Below are 7,047 nucleotides of genomic sequence, written 5' to 3'. Positions count from 1 at the left end.
TGGCTGAGAAGGGCTTTGACCTGGTCTTGGGGTTTTCCCGCTCTTTTGGCACACCACATAAGACCATAGGTAGAAACATCCTTGCCCATTCCCTCCCAGTGGAACGACTTTCCCAAATGGTCTTTGGTTCTGTTCACCCCAGCATGGCCACTAGGATGGTCGTGGGCTAAGCTTAATAGCTTGACCCGGTATTTAGTTGGAACTACCAACTGTCTCTGAGGATGCCAGTCTTCCTGGTGTCCACCAGAAAGTTTCCATGTATAAAAGTCCTCTTTCCACAACAAACCTGGATCGATTAGAAGAGCTAAGAGGCCGTGGGCTGTTCCGTACTGCCGTCCAAGCTCTTTGGAGGTTTTCATCTGCTTCCTGTTCAGTCTGGAACTGTTCCGTTGAAACTGGAGACATCAGTTCCTCATTGGATTGTGGATCCGGGCTTGGTCCCTCTGGAAGTGATGCAGGTGATGGGGCTGTTTCCATTGACTGTGAACCGCTCTGTGCTGGTGCACTATGTTGGGGTTCAGGCTCCGGCTGAGCCTCTTGTGTAGGGTTATCTGCTGCTGCCAGTGCAGGTTCAGTGGGGCCCGCTGGTTTTGGGGTTGCAAATACTGGATTCAGTGCTGGCAATGGTTCTGGTGCTGGTTGTTCCGCCGGTTCCGGTTCTGAGACTGGCTCTGTCTGGGTCTCTGTGACTGGATCCACTACTGCTGTTGCAGATATTGGCATGGGATCCGGTTCCATTACCTCGGACCGGGTCCTGGTAGAAGTTTCCAGAACAGAGCTAGGCATGACAGATTGCTTAGCCTGGCTGTGGGTGACCATTCCCACCCTCTTGGCTAGCTTCACATGATTGGCCAAGTCTCCCCCCAACAGCATGGGGATGGGATAATCATCATAGACTGCAAAAGTCCACGTTCCTGACCAGCCCTTGTACTGGACAGGCAACTTGGTTGGAGGCAAGTCAAAAGAGTTTGACTTGAAGGGTTGAATCGTCACTTGGGCCTCTGGGTTGATTAAATTGGGGTCCACTAAGGAAGCATGGATAGCCAACATCTGTGCTCCAAGCGGTGACCTTCTTCCCGCCCACACTCACAGTTTCCCTCTGCTCTGAGGGTATCTGGGCCTGAGGACCTCTGGTGTGATTCCGGTGCAATGAACTGTAATCTGTTGGGGTTCTTGGGGCAGTTGGCCTTTACATGCCCCAGCTGATTACATTTAAAACATCATCCAGCTGACGGGTCACTGGGGTGAGGTTGGTTGCTGGAGAACAGTGTGGCAGGACAATAAGGTGTCTGGAGTGTTCCTTGGGGTGTAATTGGGGCCTTGGGCTGCCCCTGGTAGTAGGGTGTGGTCTGAGGGTGTCCCTTCTGGTATCCGCTCCAACTGTGACCAGGGTTGTTCCTCTCTCCTCCCTCCACCCGTTTTGTTCCATTTTGCCCCTCCTCTCTGGCAGTCTGGGACTGCTTGTATTGATCAGCATAAGAAGCAAGACTTCCTGCTGAGTCCATTTTCTTATCCCATATACGCTGTTTTATTTCCTCCTTGGACATATTCAGGAATTGCTCCTGAGCCATCAAATCACACATTCCTTCAAAGCTAGTTACACCCCTTCCTTTGACCGATTTATCTAACAGATCCTTTATCTCGTTTAGATAAGCCACATTACTTAGTCCAGGTCCTCTCTTAAGGGCTCTAAATTTTTACTCTGTAAGTTTCAGGTGTAATTTGAAATTGCTTTAAAACCAAATCCTTAAATTTATTATAGTTAGAAGCCTCGTCAATAGGCATCTTATTGAATATGTCCAGAGCTCTTCCAGTCAATTTTGCAACCAATGTGGTCATCTTGTGAGCTTCAGGAATTTTATAGAGATTGCACAGTCTCTCAAAGGTGAGAAAATATTCAGCAATATCACTGTTATTCATCATACTGAGGACATAGTCGCTCCCATTTGTGGATTGTTGGGTAAGGATTGTTAGGGTTATCCGGTATATTCTGCTGAGCCTTTGCTTTCTCCATCTCCAGTGCATGCTTCCTCTCTTTTTTCCTTTGCCTCCATTTCTCTCCTGTGGGCAGCCTCTTTGGCTTTTTCTGCTTTGGGTTCTGTCATGTTAGCCTCTCTATTTTTAACTAACTTTATACCCGAGAATTAAAAAAAAAACAAAAAAAACAACTGGCTTGTAGAATTTTTGTGCTGTAATGCGATAGCTATGTTCTTTGATAGCTATTCTCAGCCTACAGAAAAATCTTTTGTCTCCAAGCAAATATGATTCCCAGGTGGCAACTACAATTACATTGTGAGGGAAACATTGCTGAATCCATTTAAGAAGTGCCTTTTTTATGTTGTATCTTTCTAGTTTCCTCCATATTTAAAGAGCCTCCTCCCCTCCCCCCCCCCAATTTGGGGGAATGGTGTCTCCCAGGTGTTACAATCATCTAGCCTTTAATTGGCAGATACCCCTCTTATCCTGCATTGTTTGGGGCTTAGTCCCCATATGGGGCTGCTTTGTGTGTGATTGTCCGCCTCCTTCCTGAAGCAGAATGCATAATTGCTAAACCACTCCATCCCATATAACAACCCTACTGCATTAACCCCTCACATTCCCACCACTGCATTCACACCAAGGGATCCCAAATGCTCTGTGACAGACTGACAATGTTCTGAACAAACCTTATGGAATTAAGATGAACTTTACTGAAATAAATCAGACCTTACTGAATTAGGTTTAATCCCTTTGGGTCCATTGTGTTAAAAATGCAATTGTTTATTGTGGCATTATACATCTCTTTTTCCAGTATGAGGGAGATGTGAATGTAATTCCTTCACTTATCAGCCCTTTGAAACCACTGCCTGGAGAGTGTCGCATAAACTAATTCAAATGGGATTTTCCAGACAAAGAAAAGACTTTGGGATAACCAAGGTTTAGACCGACTCAGGGCCTTCTTCTTGACCCAGCAAATGGACAGGACCCCCGGTCCATGGAAAGCTTAAATCCTTAGGGAAGGGTTGAAAGGGCTTTGACCTACAGAGGCTCCATAAGACTGGGTGCTGGTTCTGAGCTGAAGCTGTGATGAACCTGAAGCCACAAGGAAACTTCTTGAGTGGAAGGACTAATCGCTGGCCAGAGTCCATGTTAGAGTTGGGATGATCTCTGATAAGCTTATTAGCATGCCTGTAGGTTCTTTTATTGGTTTTAATATGTTTTCGCTGTAATGCATTTTACCTTAGAATAAAATAGGCTTGCTTAGAAAGAGCTGTGTGATAACAATGACTGCCCACAGTTAAAAGTTAATTGTCTCTGAAGAGAAAGCAAGCAGGCCTGCTGGGGCTGCCTGTCTCTGCTGGGACCAACACAGTAAAGGCAGGGAACTAGACCATCTAGAAATGCCCTGATCAGGAGGGAGAGAGATGCGGGTCTCCGCCCAAAAGAGGCAACAGTCTGGGTGCCAAAAGCTTGAGAGTTGAATCATAGAATCATAGAATATCAGGGTTGGAAGGGACCCCAGAAGGTCATCTAGTCCAACCCCCTGCTCGAAGCAGGACCAAGTCCCAGTTAAATCATCCCAGCCAGGGCTTTGTCAAGCCTGACCTTAAAAACCTCTAAGGAAGGAGATTCTACCACCTCCCTAGGTAACGCATTCCAGTGTTTCACCACCCTCTTAGTGAAAAAGTTTTTCCTAATATCCAATCTAAACCTCCCCCATTGCAACTTGAGACCATTACTCCTCGTTCTGTCATCTGCTACCATTGAGAACAGTCTAGAGCCATCCTCTTTGGAACCCCCTTTCAGGTAGTTGAAAGCAGCTATCAAATCCCCCCTCATTCTTCTCTTCTGCAGACTAAACAATCCCAGCTCCCTCAGCCTCTCCTCATAAGTCATGTGCTCTAGACCCCTAATCATTTTTGTTGCCCTTCGCTGGACTCTCTCCAATTTATCCACATCCTTCTTGTAGTGTGGGGCCCAAAACTGGACACAGTACTCCAGATGAGGCCTCACCAGTGTCGAATAGAGGGGAATGATCACGTCCCTCGATCTGCTGGCTATGCCCCTACTTATACATCCCAAAATGCCATTGGCCTTCTTGGCAACAAGGGCACACTGCTGACTCATATCCAGCTTCTCGTCCACTGTCACCCCTAGGTCCTTTTCCGCAGAACTGCTGCCTAGCCATTCGGTCCCTAGTCTGTAGCGGTGCATTGGATTCTTCCATCCTAAGTGTAGGACCCTGCACTTATCCTTATTGAACCTCATCAGATTTCTTTTGGCCCAATCCTCCAATTTGTCTAGGTCCTTCTGTATCCTATCCCTCCCCTCCAGCGTATCTACCACTCCTCCCAGTTTAGTATCATCCGCAAATTTGCTGAGAGTGCAATCCACACCATCCTCCAGATCATTTATGAAGATATTGAACAAAACCGGCCCCAGGACCGACCCCTGGGGCACTCCACTTGACACCGGCTGCCAACTAGACATGGAGCCATTGATCACTACCCGTTGAGCCCGACAATCTAGCCAATTTTCTACCCACCTTATAGTGCATTCATCCAGCCCATACTTCCTTAACTTGCTGACAAGAATACTGTGGGAGACCGTGTCAAAAGCTTTGCTAAAGTCAAGAAACAATACATCCACTGCTTTCCCTTCATCCACAGAACCAGTAATCTCATCATAAAAGGCGATTAGATTAGTCAGGCATGACCTTCCCTTGGTGAATCCATGCTGACTGTTCCTGATCACTTTCCTCTCCTCTAAGTGCTTCAGGATTGATTCTTTGAGGACCTGCTCCATGATTTTTCCAGGGACTGAGGTGAGGCTGACTGGCCTGTAGTTCCCATCATCCTCCTTCTTCCCTTTTTTAAAGATTGGCACTACATTAGCCTTTTTCCAGTCATCCGGGACTTCCCCCGTTCGCCACGAGTTTTCAAAGATAATGGCCAAGGGCTCTGCAATCACAGCCGCCAATTCCTTCAGCACTCTCGGATGCAACTCGTCCGGCCCCATGGACTTGTGCACGTCCAGCTTTTCTAAATAGTCCCTAACCACCTCTATCTCCACAGAGGGGAGGAGATGCCTGACATGCACCTCATGGTAGGAAGTAGCCCAGGGAATGTAGTAGAAGTTGGTGCTTAAACCCTTAATGGGAAATCCCCTGGCTTCATAGCATCCTGGGTTGGAACCCAGTGGAGCAAGGTGGGCCTGGTTTGCCCCCCACACACACACACACTTGCTTGTTTGCCTGCAAGCCCATCCAGGAGGCTCAGGGACCATAACCTGTTTGGTTGCTTTGCCCCACCTGGGAGCTACAAATTGACTGTTTGTCCTGCCCTACCAGAGGGTGAGAAACCCCAGTTGCTGTTGCTTGCCCCATCCAGGAGGCTTAGGGGCCATAGACTGCTTGTTCACTCGCTCTGCCTGTGGGGCTACAGACTGACTGCTCTGCCCTGCCCTGCCCAGAGGGTCAGAAACCCCCATTGTCGCTGCCTGCCACAGCCAGGAGGCTTGCAGGCGACAGACTGCTTGTTCTGCCCTACCTGGGGGCCAAGGCTGGATTATTTGCTCGACCCTGCCAGGAGTTCTGAGGCCACCTTGTTACAATTATTTGATCCCACAGGGAGTCCAGATAATTGTGTGATGGGGTGTACCAATCCCGCACTGGGCCAATAGGGGCAGCCCCGCTCAACAAACTGGGCCCCCCATCACAGATCCCCTAAAATTTTCCTAATTTTTTATCTTAGACTGATCCTGCAAAGACTTATGTATCTGTATAACATCATGTCCTGTGCTCCAAGAGTACTGTTCACAACGTACAACATGAAGCATAAGCATAAATATTTGTAGGATCAGGACCTAATTATCTATGTGATTTAATATCCCTTCTGATTTTGGCCCATTTTCTGTCATCGGATATTAACATAATATCTTCTCAGATTTTTCCAAGTTTCCTCTCTAATTATCTATTTTAAAAAAAATTACTTTCAATGCTTTCCCCTTTAATTCTTGGACACCTATGTCAAATCCCCTATAATAGAGGGAATATTTGAATGGTAAGATACTGTGAAGAAAAGGAGGAGACCCTGGGGAGCATGGATGGAGAATATGAGTGCAAGAGAAGACTGGATGGGAAACGGGGAGAGACAAGACAGTCATAAGGGAGAGATACAATGGCAGTTACCCCACCCAATGGGATAGAAGAGGATGAGGGGGCTGCTCCACTCGGCACCTAGTGGTGAAATTGGCACCCTGACAGCAGGATTGTCTGGCTATGTAGACTCCCTCCTCAGGCCCTATGCTACCAGCACTCCCAGCTACCTTCGAGACACACTGACTTCCTGAGGAAACTACAATCCATCGGTGATCTTCCTGATAACACCATCCTGGCCACTACGGATGTAGAAGACCTCTACACCAACATGCCACACAAAGATGGACTACAAGCCGTCAAGAACACTATCCCCGATAATGTCACAGCTAACCTGGTGGCTGAACTTTGTGACTTTGTCTTACCCATAACTATTTTACATTTGGGGACAATGTATACCGTCAAATCAGCGGCACTGCTATGGGTACCCGCATGGCCCCACAGTATGCCAACATTTTTATGGCTGACTTAGAACAACGCTTCCTCAGCTCTCGTCCCCTAACGCCCCTACTCTACTTGTGCTATATTGATGACATCTTCATCATCTGGACCCATGGAAAAGAAGCTCTTGAGGAATTCCACCATGATTTCAACAATTTCCATCCCACCATCAACCTCAGCCTGGTCCAGTCCACACAAGAGATCCACTTCCTGGACACTACAGTGCTAGTAAACGATGGTCAAATAAACACCACCCTATATCGGAAACCTACTGACCGCTATTCCTACCTACATGCCTCCAGCTTTCACCCTGACCACACCACACGATCTGTTGTCTACAGCCAAGCTCTGCAATACAACCGCATTTGCTCCAGCCCCTCAGACAGAGACAAACAACCTACAAGATCTCTATCAAGCATTCTTACAACTACAGTACCCACCTGCAGAAGTGAAGAAACAGATTGACAGAG

The sequence above is a fragment of the Chelonia mydas genome, chromosome 14, assembly GCF_015237465.2.
Source record: "Chelonia mydas isolate rCheMyd1 chromosome 14, rCheMyd1.pri.v2, whole genome shotgun sequence".
NCBI lineage: Eukaryota > Metazoa > Chordata > Testudines > Cheloniidae > Chelonia > Chelonia mydas.
Note: the sequence above shows the minus strand (reverse complement) of the source record.